Genomic DNA, 16,432 nt, shown 5'->3' with positions numbered 1-16,432 from the left:
AACCATAGCCTTCACTAGACGGAGCTTTGTTGGCAAAGTAATGAATGTCTCTGCTTTTGAATATGCTATCTAGGTTGGTCATAACTTTCCTTCCAAGGAGTAAGCGTCTTTTAATTTCTTGGCTGCAGTCACCATTTGTAGTGATTTTGGAGCCCAAAAAATAAAGTCTGACACTGTTTCCACTGTTTCCCCATCTATTTCCCATGAAGTGAAGGGACCATATGCCATGCTCTTCGTTTTCTGAATATTGAGCTTTAAGCTAACTTTTTCACTCTCCTCTTTCACTTTCATCAAGAGGCTTTTTAGTTCCTCTTCATTTTCTGCCATAAGGGTCGTGTAATCTGCATATCTCAGGTTATTGATATTTCTCTCAGGAATCTTGATTCCAGCTTGTGCTTCTTTCAGTTCAGCTTTTCTCATGATGTACTCTGCATATAAGTTAAATCAGCAGGGTGACAATATACAGTGCTGATGCACTCTATTTCCTATTTGGAACCAGTCTGTTGTTCCATGTCCAGTTCTAACTGTTGCTTCCTGAACTGCATATAGGATTCTCAAGAGGCAGGTCAGATGGTCTGGTATTCCTATCTCCATCAGAATTTTCCACAGTTTATTGTGATCCACACAGTCAAAGGCTTTGGCATTGTCAGCAAAGCAGAAATAGATGTTTTTCTGAAACTCTCTTGCTTTTTCCATGATCCAGCAGATGTTGGCAATTTGATCTCTGGTTCCTCTGCTTTTTCTAAAACCAGCTTGAACATCTGGAAGTTCACAGTTCACATATTGCTGAAGCCTGGCTTGGAGAATTTTGAGCATTACTTCACCAGCATGTGAGATGAGTGCAATTGTGTGGAAGTTTGAGCATTCATTGGCATTGCCTTTCTTTGGGATTGGAATGAAAACTGATATTTTCCAGTCCTGTGGCCACTGCTGAGTTTTCCAAATTTGCTGGCATATTGAGTGCAGCACTTTCACAGCATCATCTTCCAGGATTTGAAATAGCTCAGCTGGAATTCCATCACCTCCACTAGCTTTGTTCATAGTGATGCTTTCTAAGGCCCACTTGATTTCACATTCCAGGACATCTGGCTCTAGGTGAGTGATCACACCATTGCGATTATCTTGGTCATGAAGATCTTTTTTGTAGAGTTCTTCTGTATATTATTGCCACCTCTTCTTAATATCTTCTGCTTCTGTTAGGTCCATACCATTTCTGTCCTTTATCAAGCGCATCTTTTCATGAAATGTTCCCTTGGTATCTCTAATTTTCTTGAAGAGATCTCTCGTCTTTCCCATTCTAGTGTTTTCCTCTATTTCTTTGCATTGATCGCTGAGGAAGGCTTTCTTATGTCTCCTTGCTATTCTTTGGAACTCTGCATTCAGATGCTTATATCTTTTCTTTTCTCCTTTGCTTTTTGCTTGGCTTCTTTGCACAGCTATTTGTAAGGCCTCTTCAGACAGCCATTTTGCTTTTTTTCATTTCTTTTCCATTGGGATGGTCTTTATCCCTGTCTCCTGTACAATGTCATGAACCTCTGTCCATAGTTCATCAGGCACTCTATCTATCAGATCTAGTCCCTTAAATCTATTTCTCACTTCTACTGTTTGGTCAGAAGGGATTTGATTTAGGTCATACCTCAATGGTCTAGTGATTTTCCCTACTTTCTTCAATTTAAGTCTGAATTTGGCAATAAGGAGCGCATGATCTGAGCCACAGTTAGCTCCTGGTCTGGTTTTTGCTGACTGTATAGAGCTTCTCCATCTTTGGCTGCAAAGAATATAATCAGTCTCATTTTGGTGTTGGCCATCTGGTGATGTCCATTTGTAGAGTCTTGTCTTGGAAGCCACTTGTTGTTGGAAGTGGGTGTTTGCTATGACCAGTGCATTCTCTTGGCAAAACTCTATTAGCCTTTGCCCTGTTTCATTAGGTACTCCCAGGCCAATTTGTCTATTACTCCAGGTGTTTCTTGACTTCCTACTTTTGCATTTCAGTCCCCTATAATGAAAAGGACATCTTTTTGGGGTTTTAGTTCTAAAAGGTCTTGTAGCTTTTCATAGGACCATTCAACTTCAGCTTTTTCAGTGTTACTGGTTGGGGCATAGACTTCGATTACTGTGATATTGAATGGTTTGCCTTGGAGATGAACAGAGATCATTGTGTCATTTTTGAGTTGCATCTAAGTACTGCATTTCAGACTCTTTTCTTGGCCATGATGGCTACTCCATTTCTTCTAAGGGATTCCTGTCCGCAGTAGTAGATACAATGGTCATCTGATAAAATTTACCCATTCCAGTCCATTTTAGTTTGCTGATTCCTAGAATGTCAACATTCACTCTTGCCATCTCCTGTTTGACCACTTCCAATTTGCCTTGATTCATGGACCTGACATTCCAGGTTCCTATGCAATATTGCTCTTTACAGCATTGGACCTTGCTTCTATCACCAGTCACATCCACAGCTGGGTATTGTTTCTGCTTTGGCTCTATCCCTTCATTCTTTCTTTGAGTTATTTCTCCACTGATCTCCAGTAGCATATTGGGCACCTACTGACTTGGGGAGTTCCTCTTTCAGTATCCTATCATTTTGCCTTTTCATACTGTTCATGGGGTTATCAAGGCAAAAATCCTGTAGTGATTTGCCATTCCCTTTTCCAGTGGACGACATTTTATCAGACCTCTCCACCATGATCTGCCCATCTTGGGTGGCCCCACATGGCATGGCTTAATTTCATTTTGTTAGACAAGGCTGTGGTCCGTGTGATCAGATTCGCTAGTTTTCTGTGATTATGGTTTCAGTGTGTCTGCCCTCTGATGCTTTCTCGCAACACCTACCCTCTTATTTGGGTTTCTCTTACCTTGGACGTTAGTTATCTCTTCACGGCTGCTCCAGCAAAGTGCAGCAGCTGCTCCTTACCTTGGACAAGGGGTATCTCCTCATGGTCGCCCCTCCTGACCTTGAACTTGGAGTAGCTCATCTCGGCCCTCCTGCGCCCGCAGCTGCAGCTCCTTGGACGTGGGGTTGCTCGTCTCGGCCACCTCCCCTGACTTCGGGCGTGTGGTTGCTCCTCTTGCCGCCACCCCTCACCTTGGGCGAGGGTTGCTTCTCTCGGCCATGGCCCCTGACCTCAGGCATGGGGCAGCTCCTCGGCTGCCGCCCCTGACCTCCGGCGTGCATTAGCTCGAGAGCTACCCCACGTCTGAGGTCAGGGGTGGCGGCCGAGAAGAGCTTTTCTGTTACTTGCAGCCAAAGAATTTTAACAAGCATATCACAAGCCCATTCTTGAGAGATCAGAAGTAGTCCCTCTCTCACTTCAGAGACCTCCCAAAGGCTGTTCCTTAGCAAAACCGTGGAGGAGAAGAGAAGGAATTCCACTTAGAATTCTGGCATTTTAGTCCTCCTTTCTTTCACTTTCAGTTTGCTCCTATGAAATATACTCAATGCCTCATGCTTCAAGTTCAAACATTAATACTCTTTGGAAATGTACATTTGAAAACAGGTATCTACAGAAGACTTTGATTAATACAGAGAAATAAATCACTATTAATATAATCAATATAGTAATGCTGTCTCATTTATATAGAATGTTTATAAGCATATTCATCATCTCAAGTAGTTCACAGAGAAATTCTGACATGACTATATTTCTCACTTAAAAAAATTTTTTTGCTTCCAGTTTTGGCTTTTTGTTTTGTTTTAAACAATATCGAGTTGAGAAATATATATATATATATATATATATGTATATATATATATATAATTGAGGTTTATATATATATATATATTGGCTGTGCTGGGTCTTCATTGCTACATGTAGGCTTTCTCTTTGTGGCATACAGGTTTCTCATTGTGGTAGCTTCACTTGTTGTGGAACACAGGTTCTAGGGCTCTCTGGCTTCAGAGTTGTGGTCTGTGGGCTCAGTAGGTGCAGTGAAAGGGATCCAGAGGGTGGCACAGGGGTTTAGTTGCCCCGAGCCATGTGGGATCTTTCTGGACCAGGGATAGAACCAGTTTTCCCTGTATTACATGGTGGATTCTAAACTGCTGGACCACGAGGGTTGCCCCAATTAGTCGTATGGTCCAGAACACAGAATTGGTCTATGGTCTCTCCCACAGCACCACAAGACCAGAGTGTGAACAGTCCCAAGTACTATCCCTATTTAACATAAGAACATCGATGCACAGAGAAAAATTGTGACTTGCCTAGATATATACTTAGAAAACCAGCTAAAACAGAATCACTGACTCAGCCACTTGGTCACATTGCTGTTTTAGAGAAATCCATCCTGGCATGTTCAGTATATTGCCTACTGTGCATCTTATATGTTTACCAACTTTAGACCTTGAATGAGTATTTACCAGCATGTGATACACTCTGCACCCAGACCTGGACATGCTATCTTAGACAAGTTTTGTGCAAATATACAAACTCAGTTGCCACAAGGTCCCATTGCAGGGTATCTAGAGGTCATAACATTTAAAAATGTCTCTCTTGCTGCCTTGCTGACACTTGTACTCTTTATCACTAATGGACATTGGAATTCGTCACCTTGTTGAATTGCTTCCTTGGTGAAGCAGGTTTTTTGTGTGTAAGGTGAGAGGACATAGGGCTGGAATCAGTACTAAGAGCACTGGGCTGGAATCCTGTGCGTTATTACCACTTCTGCTATTTCCTAACCAAGTGGTTTGGAATAAGTTGCTTTTGAGGAGAAGTTTCAGACTTCATCACCCACAGGTGTGATGGATCGTGATGGGCCACTATACATGGCTCAGGGATGTAGTTCTAGCCATTCTTCAGGGTCAATGCCTCCATGAAAATGTTGCTTTCTTTAGCTATTGCAATGATCTCTCCTCATTTTGAATTTTTGAAAAAATAATTGTTCAGAACTCAATTCCAGATCAGCTTCCTCTAAATGGGTACTTGTGGTATAATATTTAGGAAAAAATTGGTTGATATTGAAAACACACACACACACACACACACACACACACACTGTGTGTGCATTGCAAATGTATGTTTTCCTCTTATGCAAGTAAAAGCTGAAAAAACTGCATTTACTTACTGCACAACTTATCAGGGACTTTCATGTATTAACACATAGTATGGATTTCCCACAGAAGGGTATAATATTAGGTGTTTACTAACCACTGGCATTGAGAGAGGACATGAATGGCATCTCTTATGATTTCCTAGAATATCATTCCTTAAAACATTTGGAAGTGCCATTTAAGCCCCCCCCCCCGACTTTGCCCTCAAATTACCTTTTTGTTATTTAATCGTATAACCTGAAAAATTTAGGAAAATAATCAAAGTTACCCAAAACCTTTAGTAGTCTTTGATGTGTGATATTTCTAGGAAAACAATTACAGAATTGAAGGACTTAACAGGACTCTTAGAGAACCATTTCGTTCATGTTCACTCTGATGGATTGTGGAATGACATACCAAGCCTAGAAATGGTAAGCAACTTAGCCAAACTTGTTCAGGTAGCTAGTCACTGAATGAGGATGAGAACCCAGCTCACTACTGGCAGCTCATCCATCCATCACCTCTTAAAACAATGCATTGTCAGGAAAGGAACTGCCTTCTGGGGCAAAAATCCTGTAAAAACCTCCAGAACATATGCCACATGGTCAGAGGAACTGAGCCAGAAATGAACCTGGTCATCCTCTCTCCTCTTCTAGGAAGAAGAGAAAGTTTTACTGCTTTTACTCACAGATGTCAACAAGCTAAACTTATGACTGACAAATGAAATTTGATTTGTACTTCAGGACTATAAAACGCCTGAACAAAACAGTTATCGCTATGTGGTAAAAGGGGGAAAGTAAGGAAGACCACTCAGATTCACAATTCTCAAAAAAAAAAAACAAACAAACAAACAAAAAAAAACCAAACACAGAAGGGTCCACAAAGTTTCGGGAAGGAAGACTGACATGAATTGACAGTTTGAGGAGTAAAAAGAAGGTAACCATGAAGTTTCTCAATGAAAACAAGAAATCAGATGGTGGATATTCGCATGGACATATAGTGTCTTGATTGATGACTACACGGCAGCACTGTGTGAAAAACACATTTTTAAGTATACTATCTTATTAATTCTCATAATACCACTGTGTTATAGATCACGATATGACTCCCTGTGACAGCATCACATGACAGAATGTTAGCAAGGCAAATTTTTGCCCTCCACTCTGGTATTTCTAAATCAGAAACCCAGCAATTTCCTGGTGCACTTGACCCAAGCTCTCCAGGTGATTCCCATACATGCTGAAGTATAGAGTATCAGTGCCTTGTATCCATCCTAAAGACAGGAAATCTGAAGAAGGGGAAAGTTATATAACATGTCCCGGCGTTACTCAGCTTGCATGTGGGGCCTAAAACATCTGGACTCAGACCTTTCTTCTAAAACCCATACTATGAATCAATATAACTTGTAAGCAACACAACCAGTACACTCTTTCATCCTTCTCTGATAGAGTGCAGTTTTCTTTCATGATTCTCGCTTTCATGGATATTTGGATCATAAGCAAACAAGGAATTAGGATGGAAACTGAACTATCACAGGAGGAAGGAAAGGGAACAAGGGAAAGAAGATAATAAAGATGTCCTACAAGGCCAGAGAAAGAGGCAGCAGCAGAATCTGTTCACCTTCATGTAAACAGCTCAAGAGGGAGGCGATCAGCAAGGCAATTGGGGTGGAAATCCTGAAAAATGCCCCAGTCTCTCCCTGCCAGGTCCATGAACTGCTTTGGCAGGCAAACAACAGCACATTATATGTAACTGCCGGTTTACTCTACCTTGTCTGCTTCTTATTTTCATAAGGAATCCTTGCTATTTAGTGGAATTCGCAGAGGAATCCGTTACAGGCTGGCTACAAAGAATGCACAATATTTATTCCTGTAATAAAAAGTCTAATTTTGCAATAACATGATGATTTTTGGAAAGCACTGGCTGATGGAATCCAAGTCTGGCAAAATTAGCCTTTTTTGGTGCTGCTTATTATTATGGCACTTGTGAGAAGGGAGCAGAGGAGGAACTTGTGTGCCAAGAAAGCACTTTTACAAAACAAAACAAATTATCTTTCACAGAATCCTAAAAATGGGGGTGGGGGGGTGGGGAGATGGTAGGGTGAGGGGGCTGGCCATCAGGCTGAGAGCACAGAAGCAGCAAGGGGGTGGGCTTGCAGTTAATGTGGGCTGAGGCTCAGTGCATTCAACAGCAGCGATGTGTCCTTGGCAAAGGTACTGAGCAGTTTGCCACCTGGTCCTAGGCCTCTCTTCCTGAGTCACAGGCAGGTGCCTGGAGACTTTACCACGCCTGTGATCTCTTAGCCTCCTCAGTGACTGAGACAAAACCAACCTTCATTTAGTGATACATATGCAAATTAGGTTTTAGGATGGAAAACGTATCATCCCAGAGTTTATCTCCTACAATCACTCAGTTTACAGGTAGCTGACAGGTTATCAAAGACACCACCATCACATTAAATCAGGACTCTTGGGTGTCTTTTCCTTTCCTTTTCCCATACCTGCATCAAGGAACATTGTTTTACACGTCACCATTTACCCACAGTACAGTGTTATAGCAGCTACCTAGAGCACATTAAAGTTGTACTACAGACCCAGAATTCCTCATTTCATCAGTCTAAATTCCCTGGTATTAATTGATTAGGATAGCAGGTGCTTCTTTCTTGATCTGAAAGATGCTTTTAAATTAAAATTCTTAGTATGACAAAAAAACAGCTGTATACCACTTTCCTAAAATCTGCCAGGTCTAGACTGAAGACAACTTATTTTTCTCCTCCTATCCAAGCCTCCAGAGGCATTATCTACAAACGTGGTTGCCTTGTTTCTTAAATAATGGCTTTGGTGCTGGAAGAATTTAATAAGGGTGCTGCAAAGCCTTTGTTCTGATTACATGAACAGGAAACTGATCTGTTGTGACTGCATCAAAAAATAACACTCCAATTAACCCTGAAATTCCAGGAGCTGTGAGAAGCAACTTCATTTGATAAATTCCCACTGAAACACAAATTCCACTTGCTATCAATATGCGTGGGCGTTCTAAATGTGAACCAGAAATGACTAACTACTCCCCAACTAGAAAGAGCAAACATTATAAAACACCTAAACTACTAATTAAAACATAAATCAAAATAAAAAAATCAGCTTACCTCTTCTTTACTTTCTCACACATACCTACCATAGCACTCAGTCTTAGAAAATAACAGTTATTAACATTTCATAGACCCTTATTTGGTGAAAATACATAGTAGAGACTTATGATTTAACATGACTAAATATTAGTCCACTGTGTAAAATTCTGAAATTGGCAAACTCAAATTATCTTAGATTTTACCCATCAACATGAAAATGAATGGCTGATACTTAATTTCTATTTATCCGTTCAGTTCAGTTGCTCAGTTGTGTCCAAACTTTGCAACGCCATGATACACAGCATGGAAGGCCTCCCTGTCCATCACCAACTCCCAGAGATCACCCAACCCCATGTCCATTGAGTCGGTGATGCCATCTAACCATCTCATCCTCTGTCGTCCCCTTCTCCTCCTGCCCTCAATCCCTCCCAGCATCAGAGTATTTTCAAAGAGTCAGCTCTTTACATCAGGTGGCCAAAATATTGGAGTTTCAGTTGCAACATCAGTCATTCCAAAGAACACCCAGGACTGATCTCCTTTAGGAGAGACTGGTTGTATCTCCTTGCAGTGAAAGGGATTCTTAAGAGTCTTCTCCAACATCACAGTTCAAAAGCATCAATTCTTCGGTGCTCAGCTTTCTTTATAGTCAACTCTCACATCCATACATGACTACTGGAAAAACCATAGCCTTGACTAGACGGACATTTGTTGACAAAGTAATGTCTCTGCTTTTTAATATGCTGTCTAGGTTGGTCATAACTTTCCTTCCAAGGAGTAAGCTTCTTTTAATTTCATGGCTGCAGTCACCATCTACAGGGATTTTGGAGCCCAGAAAAATAAAGTCAGCCACCATTTCAACTGTTTCCCCATCTATTTCCCATGAAGTGATGGGAGCAGATGCCATGATCTTTGTTTTCTAAATGTTGAGATTTAAGCCAACTTTTTCACTCTTCTCTCTCACTTTCATCAAAGGGCTCTTTAGTTCATCTTCACTTTCTGCCATAAGGGTGGTGTCATCTGCATACCTGAGGTTATTGATATTTCTACCAGCAATCTTGATTCCAGCTTGTGCTTTGTCCAGCCCAGCACTTCTCATGATGTACTCTGCATATAAGTTAAGTAAGCAGGGTGACAGTATACAGCCTTGACATACTCCTTTTCCATGGTGAAGAATAAATGCTGTGTTTGTTTGCCTGCTCACTGAGAGAGGCAGTACCTGAATTTTGCTTGTCAAAACTTCTGTGCAGGTTATAGCAATTAGTATCCACCAGTTATAATTAGAAACCATTGTGACTGATTTCATCAGTAATTATTCATAGCATCTAAGTTGAGATCATGGCATCCGGATCCAGCACTTGATAACAAATAGATGGGGAAACAATGGAAACAGCGACAGACTTTGTTTTGGGGGGATCCCAAATCACTGCAGATGGTGAATGCAACCATGAAATTAAAAGATGCTTGCCCCTTGGAGGAAAAGTTATTATCAACCTAGACAGCATATTGAAAAACAGAGACATTACTTTGTCAACAATGTAATCTAGTCAAAGCTATGGTTTTTCCAGTAGTCATGTTTGGATGTGAGAGTTTGACTATAAAGAAAGCTGAGAATCAAAGAATTGATGCTTTTGAACTGTGGTGTTGGAGAAGACTCTTGAGAGTCCTTTGGACTGCAAGGAGATCTAACCAGTCCATTCTAAAGGAAATCAGCCCTGAATATTCATTGGAAGGACTGATGTTGAAGGTGAAGCTCCAATACTTTGTCCACCTAACGTGAAGAACTGACTCCTAGGAAAAGACCCTGATGCCGGGAAAGATTGAAGGTGTGACAAGAAGGGGGCAATAGAGGATGTGATAGTTGGATGGCATCACCGACTCAATGGACATGAGTTTGAGCAAGCTCTAGGAGTTGGTGATGGACAGGCAAGCCTGGTGTGCTGCAGTGCATGCAGCTGCAAAGAATCAGACATGACTGAGTGACTGAATTGAACTGAACTAATGTTGAGTCAATAGTTCAATTGATTAACACCTCTGATAAAACACAGCTCAGTTAAAAAGAGTTCAGTTAACTTGATTTGTTGATTTGGTTGTTCTTCAGCTCAGTCACTCAGTCTGTCCAACTCTTTGCTACCCCATGGACTGCAGCACGCCAGGCGTCCTTGTCCATCACCAACTCCCAGAGTTTACTCAACCTCATGTCCATTGAGTAGGTGATGACATCCAACAGTCTCATCCTCATGTCGTCCCCTTCTCCTCCCTTCTCCTACCTTCAATCTTTCCCAGCATCAAGGTCTTTTCAAATCAGTCAGTTCTTTGTGTTAGGTGGCCAAAGTATTGGAGTTTCAGCTGTAATATTAGTCCTTCCAATGAATATTCAGGACTGATTTCTTTTAGGATGGACTAGTTGGATCTCCTTGCAGCCCAAGGTACCATCAAGAGTCTTCTCCAACACCACAGTACAAAAGCATCCATTCTTCGGTACTCAGATTTCTTTATAGTCCAACTCTCACATCGATATATGACTACTGGGGAAACCATAGCCTTGACTAGATGGAACTTTGCTGACAAAGTAATGTCTCTGCTTTTTGATATGCTGTCTAGGTTGATCATAACTTTGTTTCTAAGGAGGAAGCGCCTTAATTTCATGGCTGCAGTTACCATCTGCAGTGATTTTTGGCGCCTCCCCCCCCCAATAAAATCTGTCACTGTTTCCCCTGTTTCCCCATCTATCTGCCATGAATTTATGGGACCAGATGCCATGATCTTCGTTTTCTGAATGTTGAGCTTTAAGCCAACTTTTTCATTCTCCTCTTCACTTTCATCAAGAGGCTCTTTAGTTCTTTTTTGCTTTCTGCCATAAGGGTGGTGTCACCTATATATCTGAGGTTATTGATATTTCTCCCAGCAATCTTGATTCCGGCTTGTGCTTCATCCAGCCCAGCACTTCTCATGATGTACTCTGCATATAAGTTAAATGAGTAGGATGACAATATACAGCTTGTTCTTATTCACATACTATTGCTTCCATCCTCTCCAGCCTTTGCTTTAATTCTTTCCATCACTTTGACCTTCCCTGCTGCCTTCCATGGAACATGATTGCCTTCAGTAAGATTTTAGAGATAAAAAGGATATATTGATTTCCTAAATTCCTTTCAGATCCCTGCGTATTGTCAGGTTTGTGGACCCTGTGTAAGTGCTTATAATAGCATAGTCATGAAGAAAGGAACTCAAGTGTTGTGTTTCAGAACAAGCTTTCAGCCATCTCTTGGAAGCATCCATTCTGCATCTGAAGCCATTTAATGGAAAAGACATACAAAGGAACAGGATGTATTAGTTACTTGATAACTAATGTCCTCTTAAGGCTTCCAACTCTACCCCACTGCATACACATACTAATACACACACACTCCCACACACACAGAGTAAAATACCCTAGAATGATAAAAAAAATTTGCTAACTTGATATTCACATTATTGAAATTATACTTATTTATATTTCCTACAGATTCCAGATATTCTATAAGAAATCATGATCCAAGAAGTTTTTAAAATCCCTATTTAGAGAAGCTATAAACACTACAGAGTAGCTTCATCATTTCTTTAATTAGGAAAGATTAATGCAACCAGTGGTCAGTAAGATGAATGCAAGTCTTGATGCAAACAACTGATTCAGAAAAGGGGGAATCTTTCAACTACATTAATCTTCCTGGACAAGAGTAAGAAATTTTCAGTTTCTTTAAGGCTGGAAGAAATTCAAGGGTGAATAAATAAACACTCTGGTAATGCTTTTTGTGACTCTGCTCTAATGTAACCACAACAGAAAGCTATTTAAGAGAGCATAAACTTTTAAAGTCATTGTGCTGTTCTATTTCCCATGTTCTTGTTCTGCAACAGCAGTGCTCTTTAACTGTTCATCCTGCCGCCCACACAGTAACTTATTCATGTGTAAAGGTTAAACCTGCATAATTATGGTAGAAATGCATAAAAGCTACAAGACTGATGTGTTCAGCACAATATTGGAGGGAGAAAGGGACGGTTTTCACATATGGAGCAAGAACTAGAGATAGTGACGGAGACAGAGAAAGACTCTGCATTAGATGGAACTGACTCTACAAAAAATATGTTTATGGTTCTGCATCTGTTAATAGCTAGGTAGCAACTAGACAAATCTATACTTAGGACAGGAAGGAAATTTTGCTTCCCAGCTATTCAAACACCATCCCTCTAAGGACAACTCATGATAGCATCTACGACACTTTTAACTCACAGAGTGTATGCTGTTCATAGGAAAGATTGATGCCGATGATTTTGCTTAGAATTTTTACGAAAGGCACTCATTCAGACTCACAGGAAGCACAAAACAAATGGTAGCTGAATGAAATAAAATTTATCTGGTGAATAATTATGTTCAAGGTATAAAGTTGCTTTGGTTTAAACTAAAAACATACATTTGGGGAGAGTTCCTTAAAATTTATTAAATTCTGTAAAAGAGGCATTGCCAATGAATTGGGGATTGGCCCTGAAAGATGTAACTTCCCAGAAAGGGAATATAGGTCAGTCAGTAGTTGAAAACCATTTTTAGAGCAGAAATTTCAATTGCTAGGATCGCATTCTTACAAAAAAAATATGAAATCAGTGTCTTGAATATAACATATGCCTTGTAGCTTAAAGAAGATTCTGATGAGAGATTAGGTGTTTATATTATTCATCCTTACATAAGACTGTTTGCTTTTTAAAAAGTCTTTAATGGCATAACCTCAGATAATTTCTATAACTATGATCTTAGCAGCACCAGCATATTTCATGAATAGATGACTATTCTCTTTATAGAAACTGGGTGATAACTCTAAACACTTCGGTAAGACATTCATGGATTTCTTAGAACTTGTTCAAATCAAGAGAGAAAGGAAGGGTAAGAACATATAACCTGAAGATACATGTTAAGGTTACAAGAGAATTGCAGTTTATTTAATACACTATACCTATATTATGTCAGATACCAAGTAAACTCTCAGTTAAAGCCTAATTTTGCAAGTAAGGAAATTGATGCCCATAAAAGAATCAAGTTTAGGCCTAAATCCCACTTCTGACTCTTTGTTCAAAACGTATTTCCATGTTTATTTTTGAACTGGAAAATTGCAATCAGAGTCAATAGTGTCCATAAGATTTGGAGGCAAAATTCTCAAGATTCTTGGTCCGTAGGCATGTCTGTAAGCCCACCGCTCATTCTTACCTAACTTCTATTCCCTTTTCTACCTAACTTAAGCCACTGAAATTTATATCTGTGGGAGTCAATCTGCTTGTAGAAGTTTTGGGCCACTTCTGTAACTAGAATTATAGTCCTACCTATACACAGAGACAGCATGGGCTTAGGAATACCTTTAGAATATTTCCTCACTTATGCAGCATTCACAGTAGCTTGAATGTATGGACTTAAATGAGGAAAGTTAATGTTGATGAAGATACTAATAATGAAACATATGTTCCAGCCACTGTGTTAAGCACATATTCATCACACCACCTCTATTATAACTTCTCGTTTACAATGGAAACCAAGATGTAGAAAGATTAAGTAAGCACATGTTAGGATACAGCTTTAAATCCAGATATGAGTGATTTATATGCCCTACACCATTAGAAAATATTGCTACTCCAGTGGGGAAACCAGAGAGACAGTCCTTATCCTCAAGTCCAGCTAACTCAATGGAAATATCCTCAGAAATCCTTCTCCTGATGCTCTTTCTACCAAAGAATCAGACATGTTCTTATTTATCAAGAAGTTTTCCTGAAAGCCAGAGAGTGGGATATTGTTCTTATTAAGCGAGGAACAAGAAGAAAAAAAAAGAACATGATTAGGGTCACTGATGAGGTATCTATTGAATTACCCAAATTCCCATCACTTTCTAATTTAGGTATCTTCTCACAAATAATTATATATGCCACATTTAATATATGCAGTATGCATATATGTGTTTCCCTGGTGGCTCAGATGGTAAAGAATCTGTCTGCAGTGTGGGAAACCTGGATTTGATCCCTGGGTTGAGAAGATGCCCTGGAGAAGAAAATGCAACCCACTCCAGTATTCTGGCCTGGAGAAGTTCATGGACTATACAGTCCATGGGGTCACAAAGAGTCAGACACAGCTGAGTGACTTTCACTTACCAGTATTCTTGCCTGGAGAATTTCATGGACAGAGGAGCCAGTTGGGCTACAGTGCATGGGGTCGCACAGTCAGACATGACTGAGCGACTAACACTTATGCACATATAAACATTCTTTACCATTTAACATTTATCTGAGCTCTAAATTCTTCTATTCTCAAAATGATCACCAAATTACTGTGCATCTTTATTAAGCACACTTACTAGAAACATGTGGCTGCCGAGAAAATAAATACAAGTTTAGGCAAAATGCTAGTATGAAACCATGAGAATGGAAATGAAATGCTTAACTTTTTCAAGAAGGTTTAGGTATTAAATTAAGACTCCCTGGATTTTGCAACTGATCTAGTTATATTGAAAATACAATAAATTCCTGAAGACAGAGAATTCTTCATCTCATTTCAGGCAAATCTTTCCAGATTTTATTTTGTCAGTCAAATTGTATCTCAAGTTATTTCTGTTGAACTATTGTTTAAGTGTGAAGACATTCATTGATGTACCGCCTAGCTCTTCTGAAGGACTGGAGTCTGGTGGAAGAAAAGAACACTGGGTCACCATTCTTGATCAATAACATATGTATGGATTTTCAGCAAAACCAAATTCTCTCACCAAAAAGCTGACATTCAATGGAACTTAAAAAAGGCTCTTCTTTTTTAATATTATCTTTTTTATTAATATTTCCTTCTTAACTCTGAATGAAGACACTTGCTTTTGATATTATTTAAGATTGTACTTAGCACTGTCACAGAAGTAATGCACAGTAATACACTCAAATAATGCAGGATACTGGGAATAACTAAAATTTACAAAGTAATATTGACATCCTGCCTATTTGACACTTATTTTGTGCATTCACTCTTCTAAGCTTTACATGAATTACTTCATTTAATCTCCACAACTACTTTTGAAGAGAGTACATTTAAATCCTCATTTTATAGATTATCAAACCAAGGGTTAGCAAGACTTAACTGATCCTTTCAGGATCCAGGATTATCTAACTATTAAACTGAAATTAAGTTATGACTTCATGTTTGTATACTTCCAAAATGAATGCTATTAGCCAGTATTTTATTTTGTTATAATTATTCCATGGAAGAAAATATAACTTTATGTCAAAAGATTCATCAAATTTCCCTGGAAGAAAGACAGACCAATTTAGTCTCCAAAAATTTTTTTTTTAAAGTTAATTTCAGTGGAACAAATCAAACACAAGAAATTCCAATCTCAACATAGTCTTTTGAAGTTATATGCAAAAATAGAGGCCCTGCATGTAATAGCCAATTTAATCTTAAATATTCTGTCACCACTGCCTGACTCTAACTTTGTCTTAGATTCATAGTTAACACATAGCGAAACATAAAATGAGTGGATTTTATGTTTATTTTATGTTTATTTTATGTTTTATTTTTTTTAAACTATGATCTCTTCTCCCTTTGAAGTATATCATCCCTTGGACAGAGCAACCATTAATTTTATTCCTGTCTTCCTTTGCTGAATTTCAAGATTGTTTGATTTTGTAACCTGCTTACAGAGTAACTGGAAATGGAAATTGAGATAAACATTATGTTTTCAACTTTTTTTCTCCCCTTCGCTTACTTCCTTCTCAGACAAAAGACTATCTCCAATTCTTTCTAGATCTCCAGGAGTATCTAAAAGCAAGAAGTGAGAAAGGAGTGGGATTGAGAGAAACAGAGATGAAGTATACGCAGAGATAAAGTATAGTACCTTTACTTTCATCATAGCCACTGCCTCTGTAAGGCAAAAATAATGAACTTGACAGATCCTGCTTGCGCCACTACTTCTAGGAGAGGTTGCTTAGCAACCAGAGAACATTGGTGAGAGGGAGACATTAGAGCAGGTTGAAGAAAGAAGTAACTATCACTAAGTCTGCAGATGTTAAATATGGATTGAGTCATCCCCTATCTTCCTCCCTTCTGTGCTACCCATCAGTCATTTCTGACTCAGGACTCAAGGTTCACTAGTCTTTCCTCCACCTTTCAAGGCAACAATCTGACCCAACTGAAAACAAAGGGAGTTTATCCCAGAGTTAAGGGAGTGTTATGGTTAAAAATAATAATGACCTGTTTGGACATTATGTCTCTGATCTTTCTCAGATTT

Source organism: Ovis canadensis, chromosome 22, assembly GCF_042477335.2.
Source record: "Ovis canadensis isolate MfBH-ARS-UI-01 breed Bighorn chromosome 22, ARS-UI_OviCan_v2, whole genome shotgun sequence".
Taxonomy (NCBI): domain Eukaryota; kingdom Metazoa; phylum Chordata; class Mammalia; order Artiodactyla; family Bovidae; genus Ovis; species Ovis canadensis.
This window is presented reverse-complemented; position numbering follows the sequence as displayed.